At 49.4% G+C, this 18,933-nt stretch overlaps 1 protein-coding gene across 2 annotated transcripts in view; it reads right to left on the reverse strand.

The window, feature by feature from the left end:
• Mical2 (microtubule associated monooxygenase, calponin and LIM domain containing 2) overlaps nt 1-18,933 on the reverse strand; it is a 206,583-nt gene that overhangs the window by 178,089 nt on the left and 9,561 nt on the right. For both annotated transcript variants that reach the window (XM_071616384.1, XM_027942426.3), the window contains exon 2: nt 3,563-3,633. The gene's annotated coding sequence lies outside the window, so the exon portion shown is untranslated. The remainder of the gene's footprint in view (nt 1-3,562; nt 3,634-18,933) is intronic.

An 18,933-nucleotide genomic window follows, 5' to 3' on the forward strand; every position in this document is an offset into this window, starting at 1 on the left:
TACACATTAGATGAGCTCCCATGCTGCTTGGCGGGAGTCAAGGACACCAATAGGCTGTTGTTACCTGTGCATGGTGGGGGGCTTGGTTGCAGAGCTTCACAGGCCAGGGGGACAGTGCTAACCGAAGCAAGCTCTTCAAGAAGAGAACCTGAGAGCAGGCAGTGCCAATCACAAGGACAAACTTAGAGCCCACACTAAGGACCAGAGGAGTCCAGGAGGCTCCTTTAATGTGCTACTCAGCCTCCCAGGCCTCCCTTATCTGCTTACGGAGAGATCTACGGCCACCCAGCTAAGCCGTGAACAGTGCATACTAGAACATCAATCTTTGGGTCTCCGTTCACTCTTTTTTCCACTCAACTCAGTTGACCTTAAGTGTCTAATGAGGTCAGGAGATGCCCTGCAGACTCTAAGAAACATGACCCTCGTGTCACTTAGGGAAAGAGCGGGCCCAGGAGATGTTATCCTGACCGCCTCCCCAGCTGGTGCATTCCTTCCTGGCTTGACATGGTCTTTCTGTTCTCTCTCCAGACCTTGCCACAAAATCTGTGAAAGTTCAGAGGTCAGTGAGAAGGGAAAGGCGGGTCTCCCTGTCCTTAGAGCACCCTAAATAGGTGAGAGAACCCCCAGCCGCCCCTCCCTCAGACTAGAGAAAGTTGATGGGGGAAGAGTGTCAGGAGAAGATTGAACGACCCACTGGAAGTCTGACCTGTTTAGGCTGAGGTGCATCTGAGGCCATCCGAAGGTTTATGACAATTAACACAATAACATCTGCCTGTCAGGCTCGATCTGGTCAAAGACTTATGTCTGTCAGATCATCTCTGCATCAGGAGGAGGAAGTTCCTGACTCAGGAATAGTAAAAGACTCAAGGAATTAATTATTCAGTGTGCATGACCCAGTTCAAGGAGTTGAGGCTGGGTGAGAACAGAGCTCACTAGTCCTTTATCATGGAGAGAAACTCAAATACTTCACGGGGCAGTGATCTCCTTGCTGCTAAAGAAGATCCATTTATGATTAAGAGGCCCAAACAAACAACAAAAAATGTTCATTCACTCAACAAATTCTTAGTGAGCAACTCTTATGTCTCAGTCCTCCAGGGTCTTGCATATGGTTTAGTAGAGGAGAGAGACTATGGAATTTTCAAACAGGAGGCCTGAGCTCAGCCCTTGAAAAGCTATATTATCTTAGGTGGGTTCCAGCCTGTCTATGACAAATTCCTCATCTAGAAAATGGGAGTATATCCACCTGCCTGATCATGAAGATGCAATGATCTTTATAAAATGTGAAGCACAGCGTAAATATGAGGTATAAACAATAATGATATAACATGACACACTTTCTCTGCCCTAGAGAAGTATATAATCTGGTCATGTTTTGGAAAACAAGCCAAGGTACCTATTTGGCAAACATTCTCTGTAATTTGGGCAGATTATATGTTTCAACTTGCCAATGGAGACAGAATCGGTGGTCAGTGCCAATCTCCAGTCCGTGTGCCCAAGACATTGCAAGAAGGGCTGGAGTGAACACTGGGACTCACCAGGCCCTGTGTCAAGTTCCACTGAATGAATGAGCCAGGTTGAGATCCAAGGGGGGAAGACAACAACCGGTCACGTGGTCAATCAGAAACACAACCCAGAATTCATCTGCACACAATAGAAGTGAGCCAGCCAGAACCGCACACACGTCCTCCCCACGCACATTTCAGACAACACTGGAATTCACTGTTCACTGCTCGCCTCCTCTGTGGACGCCCCTGGCATGCTGCTTCTGCAGGGAAGGGGAGGGATTCTCAGGCTGCTGCAGACTGGCCAATCTGGGCCTCTTTGCCTGGGTCTTTCCCAGGCACTAAGAATCAGAACTGAGCAGCTTTCCCTGGGTCCAGTCAACCCCTTTTCATCCTGTCCTCCGGTAGGTTCTTGGCATCCACCAGCCAGCTCTGACTGCACAGACATGCTCCCAGCTGACCTCAGGACCCTAGCCTTAGATTGGGCCCTCAGGTCTTCCCCCCTCCTCCTGCACCAAACAACTCTTGCCCCAGGCTCACAGTGGGGGGACCTCCTGGGGCAAGGGCCAATTGTCTTCATCTCTGTGTCCCCTCCAGCTCAGAATGTTCTTTAAGCACTTTGCCCTACATGTAGAAATGCCCTCGAATGGCTGCATACAGGAGGCAGGCAGAAGAGGAGTGAGGAGGGTGCTGGAAGCCCAGGGCCTGTATTCTGACACTCCACTTGACACCAGATAGCTCTGCAACCTTGAGAAAGTCTGTTTAGGCAAAGCCTCAATTTCCCTATTTGATAATGAGGGGTTTGCTCTAAATAACCTCTCTAATAAAGTTTTGCATTATAGAAACCAGACTAGCCCAGTACACGGAGGACGTGAGACCTGGTCCACAATAGCCTACAATCTGGGGCAAGTTGTCAGGCCTCTCAATGCTCATTCTACACGTCAATCAAATAAGGGAGGCTAAGGCCACCACCTCTCCCAGGGTTCAAGGCTCTGTCAAGACAGTTACTGTGACAGAGCTTCATCTATGCTCTATTCAGAGCTGGCTGGTGGTTGCCAAAAGTTAGGTCAGGCTGAAAGTCCTGAACTAACTCAGGGTTCAGACTCCTTGGATCAACAGAATAGCTGTTGCATGTGCTGGGGTCTGTGCCTGTGGGGAAGGGCTCCTGCCTCAGATAGGAAGGTTGAGGATGGCTTCCTGCCCAGAGGCCCCTTCAGCTAGCGGGTAAGACTGAGAGTAAAGGTTCCTTAATTCAGTGGTATATCTGAGGGACAAAGCACTCTGGCAGTGCTGAGGAGGAGGCTCCAACCTGGCCTGGGGAGGGAGGGAAGCTCCTCAGAGGAACAGCACGTCCCAGACATGGCAAGCTATTCCAGGATGGTGGGGCTGGAGCCAGGACAGAGAGGAGAGGCAGAAAAGGAGGCAGAACAGTGAGCCTGAGGTCCAGCTGGCGGGGCCACAGGAGAGATGGTCAGATGTGTCTCTGAGAGCGTCTCTGGCTGAACTACAGAGTGCAGCACAGAGGGAAGAGCACGTGGAGCCGGGAGGGCAGCAGGAAGGCCCTTCCAGACACCAGAAGCCATAGAAATCTATAAACAGGTCTGTTCTCAGAGTGGAGCTCATGTGGATAAAGATGCCGTGAATGTGGACTTGTGCTCCAGGATGCTCGGAGTCATTCCCTAGAGGCCACCTGGCCAATGCCTCTCTTGCCCAGACCTGGGCAGATAAGCCCCCTCAGAGAGCTTGCCTGAGGTCTGAAGGGCCGCACTGCTGGCGTTGGTTCCGGGAGGCCCAGCCACACATTGCCCAGTTAGATGGGTCTCTCACCTCCTGGAAAGAATGTCAGCCTCAGCCTGCCCCCTCTGACAGCTGGGGAGGATGTGCAGCCCTGGAGTCTTGGACCAGGACAAAGGGCTGAGGAGGTATCCAAGGTTTCACCACGCTTCTTCAGTGGGTCACATGACTTGAAGAGAATTTGAGAGCTCCCATACTTCCCTAAGCCTGAAACTAGATCCCCCAGGAGCTACTCAATGTGTAAGAGAGACCCCACTGTGACTTACTTGGTTCTCAGGCATCACAAGGGCTAAAGACTTCTCCTTTGGGGGCAAGCCCCATACAGGTTGCCATGTTCCTTTAAAAAAAAAAAAGAACCCAACAATTAATGTCAGCCTCGTGATCTGACATCGTAGCCTCCTATCTTCTCCCCTTCAAGAGTTTGCACAAGGCTCTGATCATAGCTGAGTTTCCTAATAAATTATTATTTTGTGCATTTTTTTTCTCTTAGCAACACTTTAGCCAGCAAGAGGAAATGGACAGATAACCTCTGTCTGTGCCCCAGGTTTGGCATGTGAAGAAAGACTGCGAAGCAGGTCCTACCATCTGCCTGTTGGCTGTGCACCCTAAGGCCTTACCCTATGTCTAAACAAAGACTCTGCTTAAATAAAAACAGAGAGTGCCAGGATTTCTAAGGTTGAGACAGAATGGAAGTAAATAAAACTGGTGCAAAACTTGATCACAGGTCACCAATGTGAAAAGTGTCACATTGCCTCTAGTGGAAAGGTCCAAAATGCTCAAAACCTAGGAAGCTACAGAAGTGGGCCATCTGATCATGACTGTATTCTTTTGGCTTATAGGGGCTACCCACGTTACTTGGTTACCGCCTACTGCTGTTGCAAAAAATGTCTCTACACCTATTTGGAAAAGGGGGCCCAGAGTTACAAAATATTTCTAATGATTTACATTCACATTAAAAAAATAATAAAATCCTAATGTCTAAGAGGAAGACTCAAGAGAACAAAACCTAATACAGATGTGAAATTTGAGCTTTAAAAGGGGCAATATCCACACTCTGGGGAAGCACACACACTTTGCTCAGAGAGCAGCTGGGCTGCTTATCCACTACACACACACACACACACACACACACACATACTCTCTCTCTCTCTCTCTCTCTCTCTCTCTCTCTCACACACACACACACACACACACACACACACACACAGCCATGTGAGAGTCCCAAACCTCCAGACCTTTAATGGGACAGAACCCACTATTTGCTGAGCACTGGTCATGCATGGAATCCACACCGCTAGGCCTAGACGTGCATTATCTCAGTGGTTCCTCACAGACAAGGAACAGAGGCCTAAGGAGTGATGGTCCTTGCCAAGGTCACCCAGCATGGCAGGATTTGCACCCAGGCCTGACTGACACAGGGCTCAGGGTTCTTGCCCCCATACTGAGGTGTCCTGGCTGTGAATGCCTAGTGCTACTGTGAGCCTGGTGAGCTCCCAGAGCAGTCACCCGGGCAGGAGCTACAGTCCTTCCCACCATCATCACCATTACCAAGCCCACACCCCTCGGGGCCTGTGCCGGCGGACGAACAGGCTGGCCTGCCTTGGCCACATTCTATCAGCATGAGCTATAGGCTCCGTGCTGTTGTCTCAAGCCACAAGTCAGAGCGGCTGGAGGCCTTAACTTATCTGTCCCTGCTTCTCACAGAAGACTCCAGGAGCTGTGAGTGGCAGAGCTGGACACCGTGATACAGAATTCAAGAAACTAGTGATGGCCTCCTGCTCCCTAGATCTCAGGGACAGAGTTCCTGAGTACCCTGTGATATTATTGAGGCCAGTTGGGAGACAAGAAGCTCTCTAAGGTTGGGTTGTCTTCCTGATGGAATGAAAGTGGGCACATCCGGGCCAGGTCACAGGGCTGACCATTGGTTGGATTCCTACAAAGGCCTGAACACACTGATCCAGACATTAAGGGGCCAACTAACACACACCCTCTATGGACCAATAGCCCAACATGCTTTGCACCCCCTGAAACTGCACTAAACCAGACAGTCCCAGCGCCCGGCACTTCCTAGGGCCTATTTCTTTATCTATGAGTAGCTAGACATAATTGATGATTTCCTCACCAAGGACCCCTTTCAGCTGTCCCATTCCATGGATCCATGGATCCTGACTTCTAGAGACACCTACAGAACTACCTAGTGGTTAAAGGCTGTGGGGGAGTCACCTGTGCTGGCTTTGACCTTGCGCTGCCTCAGCGAATCCTCCCAGCAACCCTGGCAGGAGGTGGTGTAGTAGTCCAGAAGAGGACACTGAGGCGTGGCCCACAGTCCTCACCAGCACCAGCCACAGCAGCCCTGGGACTCGGGGGAGCTCTCCTGAGCCCACCCCATGCTTGTTCCTGACCCAGAGCCTCCTTCCGTCATCAATGAGAATGGAGAAAACCTGTCTCCCGTGGCTTGCTATCATGCCAGATCTAAGCCAAGAGGCATGAGGTCTCCAGTCCCTTGTGGGCCTGTTTTGATCCTGAAAAGACTTCCCGTGAATCTAAGTGTCCTCAAGGTCCCAAGGAACATGAGAATCCCAAGGAAGGGAAGCTCAGGGAATCCTTCGTCTCTGACATTCTCCCCACCTAACTGCATAGAGGCAGGGGCTTCCCTGAGGCACTCCAAGCACTTAGGCAGGGCCTGGCACACCCTGGGAAGTCAATGAATCTTTTTTGAATAAAGAAATGAATGAATCCTGAGATTTGATGCACTGAAGACTTATTCAAGAATCATTTGGTGTAGTTCATGAGAGACACACCAAGAGCAGCACAATCCAGCTTCCCCAATGGAAGACAAAGGCTTGGTGGCAGTTAAGTGGCCCTGAGTAATTCACATAATCTCTGTAAACCTCAGGTTCTTATCTAAAACTGGAAATGATGTTGGTACCTACTTCATGGAGATATTCTAAAGATTAAATGAGATAATGCTGTAAAGGACTTAGCCCAGCTCATGTTCACAGCAAGTATTGAGAGGTGACATCAGTTCTTACTGTCTACATCAGAGTGCGTGGTTTAGAGCACACCTGTGTTGGGCATAGTAGTGAACACCTGTAATCCCAGTGACTCAAGAGGCTAAAGCAGGAGGATCACAAGTTTGAGGCCAGCCTTCACAACTTAACAAGACCCTGCCTCAAAAAATTAAAAGGGCTGGGGATGTAGCTCAATGCTAATGCACCCCTGGGTTCCATCTCCAGTACCACAAAATGAACAAACAAACAAAAAGAGCACATTTGGAGCCCTCTGCCTCGGTTCAATCCCAGCCCTCCTCCTCGTTAAGTCACCTTGGGTAAACTGCTTCACCTCTCTGTGCCTCAGTCTCCTGGTGTGTAAAATGGGGGCAACTATGAAGATCAAATGAGTTTTGCAGGTAAAGAGGTTAGAATAATGGCTGGCAGAAAGTAATTTCTCTATAAAAGCGAGTTTGTGTTTTTGTTCTTTTCTTCTATTGATACAATCCCCCGCATCTCCCACTCAGCAAAAAAGATGGATCCAGGACTCAAAGTAGGTCCTGAGAGTATCCTTTCTCCTTGGTATGGCCCTGATACAAAGGGTGTATGTGTGCTCCAATCTGAAGAGTCCTGGGTTTGCCTGGTCCTCTTGAGCCGGGTGGGGGGCTGTGTGGGGTCAGCGGGGAGTTGCCTATGGCTGTGCACCACCCAGCAGGGTCTCTGTCGGGGAGGCTGAGATCATCTGTTCTCTTCTTGGGGCTGGACTCTTCAGTGTGCTCTTGACTCTTCGAGCTCCCCTGAAGCCTTCTAATATGTCCAACTTTTACATAAAATCATTTACTCTTGGCTCCTGTCCCTTGAAACCAGGAATCCCGACTAACAACAGCACGGCTATGTCACCACCAAATCCCACCAAGGGGAAAAGCCAGCTGTCCACCCCCAGAGAGACCCAGGCAGCCAGGGCCGAGCAAACATGGACAGTGAGGTGGCTGCAAACTGGAGCAGGGGAGGCTGCTGCCAGCCCCTGGACCCTGCCCTCCCTGCGGGCACCTCATGCTGAAACCAAAAAGCAGCAGCCTGGTCCTGTGGTCCCTGGTGGGGACCTGGGCTCCTTTGCCATGAATGTTAGCAAAGGAGAAGAGGAAAAAGAAGAAAGCTGGAGCTGATTCTCATTGACTTCAAAGTGGTGCAGAAAAGTTATTGAATACAACTCTCTCTAAAGGAAGATTACGGGAGAAAAGATGGAGGAAGGGGAAGGGAGAGCAACTGCTCTTAGGAGGGCTTCAGTGTCCCAGGTGCTGGGGATCAGGCTCTTTGTATGATCTCATCCAGCCTCAGCACAACGTGCAGACCTGGGTGATCATTCGGCCCATTCTCAGTTGAAGAAATTGAGGCTCAGAGAAATAAATAACTAATTGGCAACATCACGCTGCTAATGCCTCACGCCCCTTCTTCCCAAAGCACTGGCTTCACTTTGTCCCCAGACAGAGCCTGGGGTCTCCTCCTCATGTGGTCATTTCTGCTGTCATGGGGGATAGTGATGTCCTGCTGCTCCCTCACCCCTGATCGCCCATCAGAGGAAGGGGCTGCCTGAGGGCAGACAGGACAGGAACATCCCTGGGCAGGTTTCCTCCTCTGGACCTCATTCTGTTTAATCTCACAGAGCTCCATTGTGACATTAATGAGAAGGCATCTGTTGGTGAGTTTTAGCCAGGACGTGCCCATTGGAATCCCATGGGGAGTTTGGATTTTCTGTCACCTGACCCAAGAGACACTGACCTCACAGGTAGGACTGCAGTCTTTGTCACATCACACTGTGCTGAACACGGTTCTCTCTGCTTGATCTCATTGCCTTGCCACCGTCTAGGTCAGGGCCACAGGTAACCTATTTCTGAATACCCAAGCCTTCTAATGTTTGTTAGAAGACAGGAAAAGAAATCCCACCTTCAGATGTATTTTTAAAAGGCTTTAGAAAAAAAATAGAATCCTGGCCTGGTAGCAAAAACTAAGAAGCCGACCCCACTGACCCCCCACCCTGCTGTAGCATCCACCACGAGGTGAGCGCACACAGCCTCTCCCAGGCCCCACACAGCCCTGTACCACCGTCTGCACCAGTAACCCAGGCAACCTGTGAGCAAGGCCTCCCAGACAGGCTTCAGCTGGCTCAAAAGGGGACACTGCCAGCTTCCAGCATCTGCAGGAGAACTAAACTGGAGGCCATGATCTGGAATGATGTAGAAATCCTCCTGACCACAATAGTGTCAAGAGGAGCAGCTCTTGGCAGGGCTGGGTTGTGCCTGTTGGTGTGGGGATTGTCAGAAAGCATTTCGAGAGGGCCTTGTCTGCTGCCCCCACAGGACACACCCCAGCCAGCACCCCCTGGCAGCTGAGAGCCTTTCTTTGCTTTCTACCAGCTCCTTACAGGGAGTAGTGGCCACAGGGATTATATAGGCAGGTGTTTCCCCTTTCCACCTTCCTTCCCTCCCTCCCTCCCTCCCTCCCTCCCTTCCTTCCTTCCTTCCTTCCTCTTTTTTGGTAGCTTTATTCTCTGATACTTAAAAAATAAAGGGAACTGGCAGGCTTTCCCATTGGAGTGTGGCCCTGTTGGCTCCCACTGGCTAGGTGTGAGGTGGCACCCAGGGTGGTGCTTCCTGGGGTTAGAATAGCACACTGCAGGGATCCACAGGCAACTGGACCAGCCGGAAACCTTAAAGGGAATGAAAAGCTCCTGGGGTCCCCTCTCCTGCCCCCACCCAATCTGCTTTTCCTTGAACTATCCAGAAAAGATTATTCAATAATAATTTGCTCTGTGCCTGGCAGAGACTATGGGGAATGCTAAAAAGCATGGGAAACAGGGACCACAGACTCAGGACACAGAGGCAGAAGGACGATGGCTAACCTGGACTCAGCACCTGAACTGTGCGCCTGCCATCGTGAGACCTGGGGCAAGTCACTTCCACTCTGAGCTCATTTGCATCCCTTTGGGGATGTCTGCTTAGAAGCTAGGGTGAGCATTCAATAAGATCCTACACATCCAAGAACAGTCAAAACTGTCATATGTAGCCATTTACCGTGAGCCTAGAACTGTGTGCAAAGCAATTTTTCCAATTCCCTTGTGAGGGAGACATAGCCTCGATAGCCTCGATATGGAAACAGACTGAGGAAACTAAAGCACCTGCCCAAAGCTGCACAGCTCCTAAAGTAGCAGAGCTACAACATGTACCTGGGCCAGGTGGGCTCCAATGTCCCAGCCTTGACCCTGCTGCCTAGTACACTGTAGGAAGCAAAGAGGGTGCAGGAAGCTGGGACATGTGAACCGGGGGCTGTTGGCTCTGCACCCAGGAGGCAGATGGAGAAAGCAGAGTGAGCTTTGGCAGAGAGAGTTGAGGACGCCTTTGTGAAGTAGGTAGAGCTGGCTCCAAGCGGAGAAGGAGGAGGAGAAGGAAGAGGAGGAGGAGGAGAAAAAGGAGAGGAGGAGAAGAAAAAGGAGAGGAGGAGGAGGAGGAGAGGAAAGGAGGAGGAGAAGAGGGGAGGAGGGAGGGAAAACGCAGCTGAGTCAAGCACAGAGCTGGGGCAGGGATGAGCCCCCTGGTCGGGCAGAGGACAACAGTGAGAATGGCCAGGTTGGAGGGTGAGTGAGGAAAGGGCTGCCTGAGCTGTTCTTTTAGAGCCTTGCACCTGCACTCCAGAGGCCCCTGAGCCTGCTCCTTCGTCCCACACAATCCTGGCGACACTAAGAAGCATATGCATGTAAAGTCTCAATAATCTCTCTTCCCACTACAACCTGAGAATTCAACTCCATCAGCAGGGGTAGTGGCCAAGTCCTGGTCTGCGAGGCCCTGTTGACCTGTCAGGCCTAAATTCTAGCTCTTGCTTTGGGTCCCAGACACCTAAGATGCTGCCACACCACGTGCATGTAAACAGCACTCCACCCTGGGCATCCAGGGTTTCCAGGAGGGCCAAGGGGCAAAGTAACAAGGCTGTAGGGCCTGACTGCCTCCTGACAGGTCCCCGCAGGGCTGTGTAGACACTCCCTCAATGGGCTTTTGTTGAACTGAACTAAATAGAAGATTCTTCTGCCTAGGATTCCTGAGGATTTCCAAAAGTCCATGGAGTTTCAGAAGTCTGGATTAAAGGCTGTCCTTGAGCCCTGTTTGCTTCCAGGGAAGAAGTGCCTCCTCTACTCCAGTAGTCTCTGCTATAGCACCCCCAGCATTCCCTGCACCCTAGATGTGGTTCTGGACTCCCTGAGTCTCAGCACCTGACTCTCCTCCTGGGTGAAGCTGTGGGTTCCCACCTGCCCCCTCCACCTCCAATTATACGGTCCCTCAGGGCATAAGCTCTTTACTGCTGCAAATGCTTAAAGCTACAAAGCTGTCTCCACTCCCCATCCAGCCCTGAATACCAAGTCCCAGCCCAGACCCCAGACCTATAGAGAAGAGGAAATGGGATTGGAGATGATTTGAGAAGCTCTGAGGATCTGCTCAGCCCAAACCCACCACTATGTGCTTGCTCTAGAAGCAGCAGCCCGGAGGGCAGAGGGGCTGAAAGCAAAACTGCATTGATATCTGTCAGTCTCAGGGCCCCCTCCCAACCCTCTTTAGGGAAAGGGCTAAAGGGGAGAAGATGAGATGGCTTTGGGGTGTGGCCAGTCTGAGACTCTAGAACAAAGCTTCCTGGGATGAGCACCTGATTTATCACCTTGCACCAGCTGAGTCTTTTGAGTAAATGACCTCACTGCAGGGTTGATAAGCAAGGATGATAACAATAACACAGAGACGATCATGAAGGACAAATGAAACACAAATATGAACATGCTTGGCAAATGGTACAGTGCTCTTAGGATTATCAGACATTTTCCATAGTCCTAGGAGGTGGGGTCTTCAGGTCAGATGTGGTTGGAGAGAAAAGAACAGGGAATCCACTTTTTAAATTATTTTTAAGTTGGAGGTGGACACAAAACCTTTATTTTATTTGTTTTTATGTGGCCCTGAGAATCAAAATCAGTGTCTCACACATGCTAGGCAAGTGCTCTACCACTGAGCTACAACCCCAGCCCAGAAATCCACTTCTTTTGGCCAACACCTTCAACACCTTCTATACAAAGCTGGAGTCTCCATAGATGCAAAAGTCAACATACTGATGGGACCCCTGGGCAGTCTATGATCCTACAGTTGCATCAGAAGGCAAAACAAGATGTGCCATCGGAGCTATCCTGCAGAGGACAGGCATGTTATTCTGGCCTTAGAAGTCCCAAGAGGCTATTACAGTAATATAATAATAATTAGCATAATAACTCCTCCTGGCTGCAGGCCAGGCACCGTTTTGAGTGTTTATACATCTCACTGAACTCACAGCAGCTCTACAGAGCAGCCTCACAGCTGGCAAAACTGAGGCACAAGCAAACTGACTCCCATCCTGGTAAGTGGTGGAGACAGGATTTGAACCCATCAGCTCAACTCCATCAGCCCATGAAGGGATGAGTCAATCAAGATAAACTCTCTATGTGGCTGAAGCTCTGATAAGGCCTGCAGGACTGAGTCACCGAGGGAAGGCACTAGCTCATCCACAGCCTCTCTGCCTCTCCCACCCTTAGGCAGCTCCCGCCTCCATGCCCAGGGCCTCTCCACCTCTCAACATTGCCTTGGTCTGTCCTGAAAATTGGCCCCACCCTGCCTTCTCTGAGGCTCCCTGTGGACAGGTATGACCAAGGGAGACTGGTGTAAGAACCCTTGTTGATGTCTACATTTTTCTCAACAGAACACTCATGGGATTATCCCAGCTCTGCCACATGCTGGGATGACCCCCATATTGCGTGACCTTGGCAAGTTTTCGCCTCTGAGCCTCAGCTTCCTCATCTGTAAGATGTGGTTCACAAGAGCAGAAGGGAGATTAATAGAACAGAAGAAGGGGAGCAGGAGGCAAGGGAGGGGAGAGGGAAGTCCCGGGGAGCAAAATGGATCAAATCATGATATAGGCGTGGACCCATGGGCCTCAGTGAGGCCCGTCATTTGGTATAATGAATATGCACAAAAAAGGATTCAGTTCATGCTGATTATTCAGCTGATGTTACGAGATGAAATCATGTTCAGTGCAGCACCTGGTGCTCCACAGGCTCCATAAACAATGGCCAAATCAGAAGACTTTACAAAGCGTTCCAATTTCAGAAGCATCTTCTCCACAATTATCTCCAGTGGGGAGAGCAGCACTTTGCGTTTGCGGTCACCTGGTGTTCATCCGCCACGTTGCTGGATCCATTACATGAGTTACCTCATTTAATCCTTAAAAATATCTTTATTGGACTTAGCATTAGGATGTCTAGAAAGGGTATGTCCAACATGTGACTTTTACTCATGCATATATATGGAGAGAGAGGAAAGTCAGTGAAGCAATCTGATATCTACCAGGCACTTAACCCATACCAACTACTGTTATCAGTGTTCGACACTTAGTAATCCATTTTGTCCTCCCAAAAGTGTTCCTATAAGGTAAGGACTGCTTTATGTCCATTGCACAAATGAGGAGCTTGAATTACTGAGAGAGAAGTGTCAAAGGAGCATACTTTCTCATCTCCTCCTGGGACGTCAGCCCTCAGTCTCCACCTCCTGTACTGCATCCTTCACAAAGTCACAATGGTCATTTTCCCATGCATGGGGGAAAAAAAATTTCCTCTGCTCAAGAACACTCAAATGCTCCCTACTTCCTAGAACCCAATGGGTTGAAGATAAAATGGGGCCTCAAAATTCCTGCAGGATGTGGCCTTGCCTCTGTTCCCATGACCCCAGACATTTCACTTGCTGGTTTACAAGCCCCAGTGACAGGGCAAATCAGCAGGCCTTCCCTGACCACTATGGGAGATGAGCGTCCTCCACGCCCACACAGCCCGTCCTCACCTGCTTTAGTTCTGTCTGCCACACCTCTCATCCCCTGGCCTCCCCCACATATTCTAGGAGGGGGAACAATAAACAAATAAGCTCTACCGCCTCCTTCCTAGAATATGAGTTCCAGGTGGCAAGGATGTCACCCTGTTTTGTTTTGTTTTGTTTCCCTGCTAGAAACCCAGCAAAGAACAGTGCCCGGCAGAGAGGGAGAGCCGATGGACATCTGCTCAACGAGCACAGAGCAGACATTACCAGGATCCAAGAAAATGTCCAATGGAGCAATGGTGAGAGTGTGGCCGGCCTGCCTCCCCCTCCTCCCGAGGACAGGCTGGAGATGCCCGGATGGAAATGTCTGGAAGCCAAATCCTCTTTTGCCCATCCTTCCCGGATTACAAGTACTCCCTGTGGGTCCCCAGGCCTTCATGGTCCATCCTGTTCTGGATTTACACAATCTGTCTGTCTCTCACTGAAGGCTGTACCACACGGCTCACCTGCCACCTCCACTTCCCGTACCCACCTTTGCCTGGGCCCTGATGCATAAAAGAGATACCTCGTCTTCCCTCCACCTCTCTATCCTGATTTTACCTACCCTTCAAGACCTAGATCAAATACTGATGCCACCAGAGCCAATGCCACCACCATTGCCACTGCTGCCGCCTCCTCCAGGAACTTTCTAGACCTTCCCCACCCAGCCCATCGAAAACACTCCCCACACCCACTGCTGTCTCCTCCACTCATATGGTCATTAGTCATGAACTACCTTGTGACTGGCCTTCTATGACTGAGTTGAACTGTTACCAAAGTCTCTTGCTACTTAATTTTTCAACACCGCGTGTCTTGTTTTCCCAAGCACACAGTGAATGCTTCAGGAGAAGAGGCTGAGCTTTATCCATCTTGTCATCTCCACAGCACAGTACCTAGTGCACACAGTCGGTGTTTAATAAATGCTTCTCACCTTCCCAAGGTAAATAAATCAGCTTCCCAATCGGGTCACTCCTTTAATTATCAGTACCTGGATGAGCTTCTCCCAACCTCTGCATTTTCTCTTTAGAGCCTGCTCTGAACCCAGTTCCTGCAAACTGAGCGACAGGAGCACTAGCATGACAGAGGCCAGCACGCCTCCTGGCTTTTCAGTTCGAACCTCGTCCCCTGGGCAGGGCAGACCAGATGGTTTATAAAGCACTCCAGGTCTGGGAAAGGAAGTTTGTGGCCTCCTAAGCAAACCCAGAGGTTCAGCAAGTTCCCATTTCCTCAGACACTGAAGTCTACCAGAGGGAAAAGCCACAGCTTAAGTTTTAGGCAATTCATAGCAGGAAACCAACTCTGGAGGCTCGGGCATGCCACCCGGCACTGGCTCTCAGGAAACTGAGATTATAACCAATGGCGGTCAAATCTCCAGTTACCTCTGAGCTCAGGAGGCAGGGAGGAGGGCAGCTTCCTACAGACCCTCCTGTGTTGGCCCAGTGCCAAGCTCTGCCTGCACCACACCTGGGGAGCCAGGCCCAGGTGAGCCGGAAGTGTCATGGCCCTGATTCAGGCTGGTGAGTCACACTCCTTCCACAGGGCCTCGCCAGCTCTAAATTGCCTGTTGGGACTCCCAGATTATCTGTGATTTTCTTTAAATTTTGAATAGGAAATAGATTCACTGGGTTTCCAAATCCAAAAGCCCAGGAGCCCACAGGAAGCTTCCCACCTCTCCAGGCCACTCCCCCAGTGTGACCCACTCTTAAACCAGCCACCTGATTCCTAGTAGCCTGCCTCCTTCCAGACAGTGTTCTGCCTCTACGTGCAAATATAAATGTGTGCGTTTTATTTGCATAACTGATAGCAGACTACACACACTGCCGGTGGCCTCTTTTATCTTTTAAAGAAATAGACTTGGACGAGGGTAGGCATAGAAGAGTATCTCGTGACAAAAATAACGTACATCCCTGTGGAACACGCAGGAAAAAAGAGAACAGTCCTGGACAACGTGTGGGTGACTTAGGCATGAAGCTACCATGGAACCCAAGCCCCTGGGCTACCAATGGCATGGATCCATCCAGCTAAGAGCAAAGCTGGGTGAGACTGACCCCCAACTCTGCTGAAAGCCCCCGTGACTAAAAGCGCAGCCTGGCTTCACTGAGAATTCCATCTTCCAGAAGAGGAAGGAAGTGTCCATGGACACAGGGACTAACCTCATTCCCTAGTTCCCACAGCAGTGGTGGAATGAGCCAGTGACCAGGAGGACACAAGAGCGACAGAGGAAAACCAATCATTTCCTGTGAGATTTGGGAGACCCAGAAGGGGAAGTTGGTGCCAGAGACTCTAAGACAACAGACTGAGATTGGGGAAGTAAATGACTCAGTCTCTGAAATGCACTTGCAGCCATGTGCATGGAGGGAAGGCGGAGGAGAGTGAGGAGCCTACGTTGAGAGAGAGAGAGAGAGAGAGAGAGAGAGAGATCGCGCATGTGAGACAGGACTTGTTTTGGTGTAGTTTTTAATGGATATCTGGATACTTTCAATAACCCCAAGTCTTCTGAGGAAGAACGGGTATATCCCAGAGCACAGAGTTTTCATAGGAGACACTAAATCCATTGCGATTGGTGCAACTGCTTTCATGGGACATCCCAGGAACACCTGGAAATGGTCCTGGAGCCCTGCGGGAACTTGGGTCACTCAGAAGACAGCTGTGTCCTTTTTTTTTTTTTCTGATGAGCTATGCAATGATAGATGGAGAGCTGCAATAGACATGCCATCTCGGGCTTCCAGGAGGCATCTAGTCACAGGTCAGAAGCAAAGGACCGAGACTAGGTAAGAGGCAGCTGGAACCAGGGTTCCCCAAGTGAGCTGGTTAAAGTGTGCTGTCTCTGAAGGGAGATCTCTATCAATGTGGCAGAGAGCTCCTCTTGGTAAGACGTAGAGACCTGGTAATGCGACAGAACACACACACACACACAATCCTGAAAGAGCACAGTGGAACAGGTACACGCCAAATTCAAGTTGAGATTTAGCCAGAATGATTATTCTGAATCAGGTGGGGACAAAACAGGAGGCTGTGTTTAAATTCTAAAGCCACACAAGTTGAAGACGGGGAGAAGTAGCTTGGTGACAGCAAATGTTAAAAATACCTGGTCGGTGGTAGCATCAGTGAGTCAGTTATGTGTGGTAGCTGCAGAAAAGCTGATTCAGACTTGGGCTGCGTAAAGGAGAGCAGATGTCATGAACCAGGGAGGTCATCGCTCCCTTCCTATCCTGTAGTCATAGCATGAATATGATATACAATTCTGGGTACTGTCTTCACTGAATAAAAAGATAAGGGCACACTGCAGCATGTTCAGAGGAGACTCATAGGGAAGACAAAAAAAAAAAAAAAAAAATCTGACCCCGTCTCTCAGGTCATTAATCTAGGAGAAGACCCAAGAGTGGTCAAGGGAGCTATCAATACCGGTTCTCGTTTATTAGAAGATGCACTTGTTTCCAATTACTTCAATTATAAAATGTCTGACAGCAGAATGTTTCTTACAATTCCCAGCATCTAACAATTGTCTCAGGAGCCAGCCGTAGCAGTTGTCATTGCCTCACGGACAGGAATCTGGCTGTTATTCCTGCTGGCATAGACGCACATCTGCAACTTCCATATTTCAGGAGCTGAAACACTGAAGGGCCATTTAAGTCCTGGTTGTTGACACAAAACTTTCATCAACACTTTCTGGTAAAATCAAGAAAACAACATCAAAACTTAGAGAATGGGTGTTGGCAGCTGGGAAAACTCCAAAGACAACAGAGATGAAGAAATACATTCCCACCTGACCAGAAGATAATAACATGTCAGAAAGACATCAACATGGATGTCCTGGAGTGAAACAACAAAAACAATAGTTGGATTCTGAAAGTGAAGAAGTTTAGAAATGCCTAACCAATTTTGTGTTTTATATATATATATATATATATATATATATATATATATATATATGAATGAAAGAGTGGTATAAAAAATATCTAAAGTCTTAAAAATGTTTTTCAGTAAATATTAAAAAAAATAAAGCATAAGTGATAGCAAGATAGTGTGTCCACATTTCATTGGCAGGACTTTCTCTTTCTTGATGGTACACAAAATAATGGTCCATCTTATGACTGATCAATGGTGTCTAATTTGTTCCTTACAGAAACATAATATCTGAAGAGGTGTCATGTGGTGGAGCCACTGTGGCTTCCTGGAGGAAGAAATGAGATGAAATGCCAGAAGCTATAGGGAGCCCTTCCGAGGAGCCGTCTAAAGGTGAAAGGGGTTACTTCCAGCATACAACCTCAGGCTAGACCATCCCAGTGGAGAAACCAAGCACCCGATGGGGTTGATAAGGCTCTCCCAGCCTTGGAGTTCCAAGTTTGATGAGAAGAACTTCTTACTACAAACAGAGAGGTGTCCCAATTTCCTCATGGCAATGAAGGCTCTTTGATAGAGTCTTTTTTTTTTTGGTGGGGGTGGGGGGGAGTGAACCCACCGAGCTACATCCCCAGACCTTTTTATTTTGAGACAGTGTCTCCTTAAATCGCTGAGGCTGGCTTTGAACTTGTGATCCTCCTGCCTTGGCCACCTTGTTTGCTGGGATTGCAGGCATGTACCACACTCAGCTCTGAGTCACTTTTAAAAAGTCACTACTTATGGGTAAAACCCAAAACCCACTTAGCAAACTGTAAGAACATGAGGCCTCAGGTAAAAAGGAACCCTGCCTACGTCTGTGTTCCAAGACCCCTGTGGTCCAGTTCACAAGTGGGCCAGAAGGAAGAGGCCACCTGTGTGCTCACTGTGTGGCAGGCAATGTGGCAGATATGCTGTGCCCAATGCCCCTTTTAATCCCACAAGCACCCTGTGACATAAGTCACAGCAGAGAACCCTGACTCTGAAAAGCCATGGTCTGTCTGTGACAACATGCTTTCCAAAGTCTTAATTGGCAGAATGAATGCATCCAGTGATCAATTGATCAATCAACTGATAGGAAAAAATAAATAAAAGAAACAGAGACAATTTCAAACAGAATCCCCATCAATAGCTACATGAGTATTAAACTTATTCGACTTGCTGCTTGCAGGAGCAAATTATCCCAACACATAAAGCAAGGGTGTCCTTGAGACGTATATGTCAGACAACAGGTGCAAATAGTCCTGCTCAAATATCAAGGTTGTAAACACACGAGGTTGCCATGACTCCCACAGGCCAGGTCAACACTGGAGCAGGTGGAGGACCAGCCCAATCTTCACCCACCTCCACATGGCCAGGGTCCACCTAAAGTGAGGCCTCAGGGGACAGTGAGGTCACAGGAGAGAATGGCATCCTTTCAGGTGATGGTGCACCGTCATTCTTACACAGGCTGTTCCTGCCCCATCCCAGCTTTACTGCCTCACTATGGGGAAGCAGGGAACTCTTGCTCCTGACCCATGGGTACCCACCCCCAAGGGTGCATACCCTTCATTCCCTATTCACTACCCTGAAACTGACCCTGAGGGAGGGGAATGACCAGTGGACAAGGTGTGCAGCAGCCAGGAGAAGAAAGTGAACAGTTACTATTTCCCCAGAGTGATGAGCTGCCAAAGCACAGACAGGCAAACATGGTGGCACAGCCGCAGAAAGGGACAGCCATGTGGTAACCAGGCAGTTCCAAAATGGGCTGCAGTCCTCAGAAACAGAAAGGCCTATGCACACAAAGAGTATGACGAAATCAAGATCAAGCCTAACTTGGTCCCTGGCCTTAAGGGACCCCATTTCCCTTCTCTGTCCAGGCAA

This window comes from Marmota flaviventris, chromosome 9 (assembly GCF_047511675.1).
Source record: "Marmota flaviventris isolate mMarFla1 chromosome 9, mMarFla1.hap1, whole genome shotgun sequence".
Lineage (NCBI taxonomy): Eukaryota > Metazoa > Chordata > Mammalia > Rodentia > Sciuridae > Marmota > Marmota flaviventris.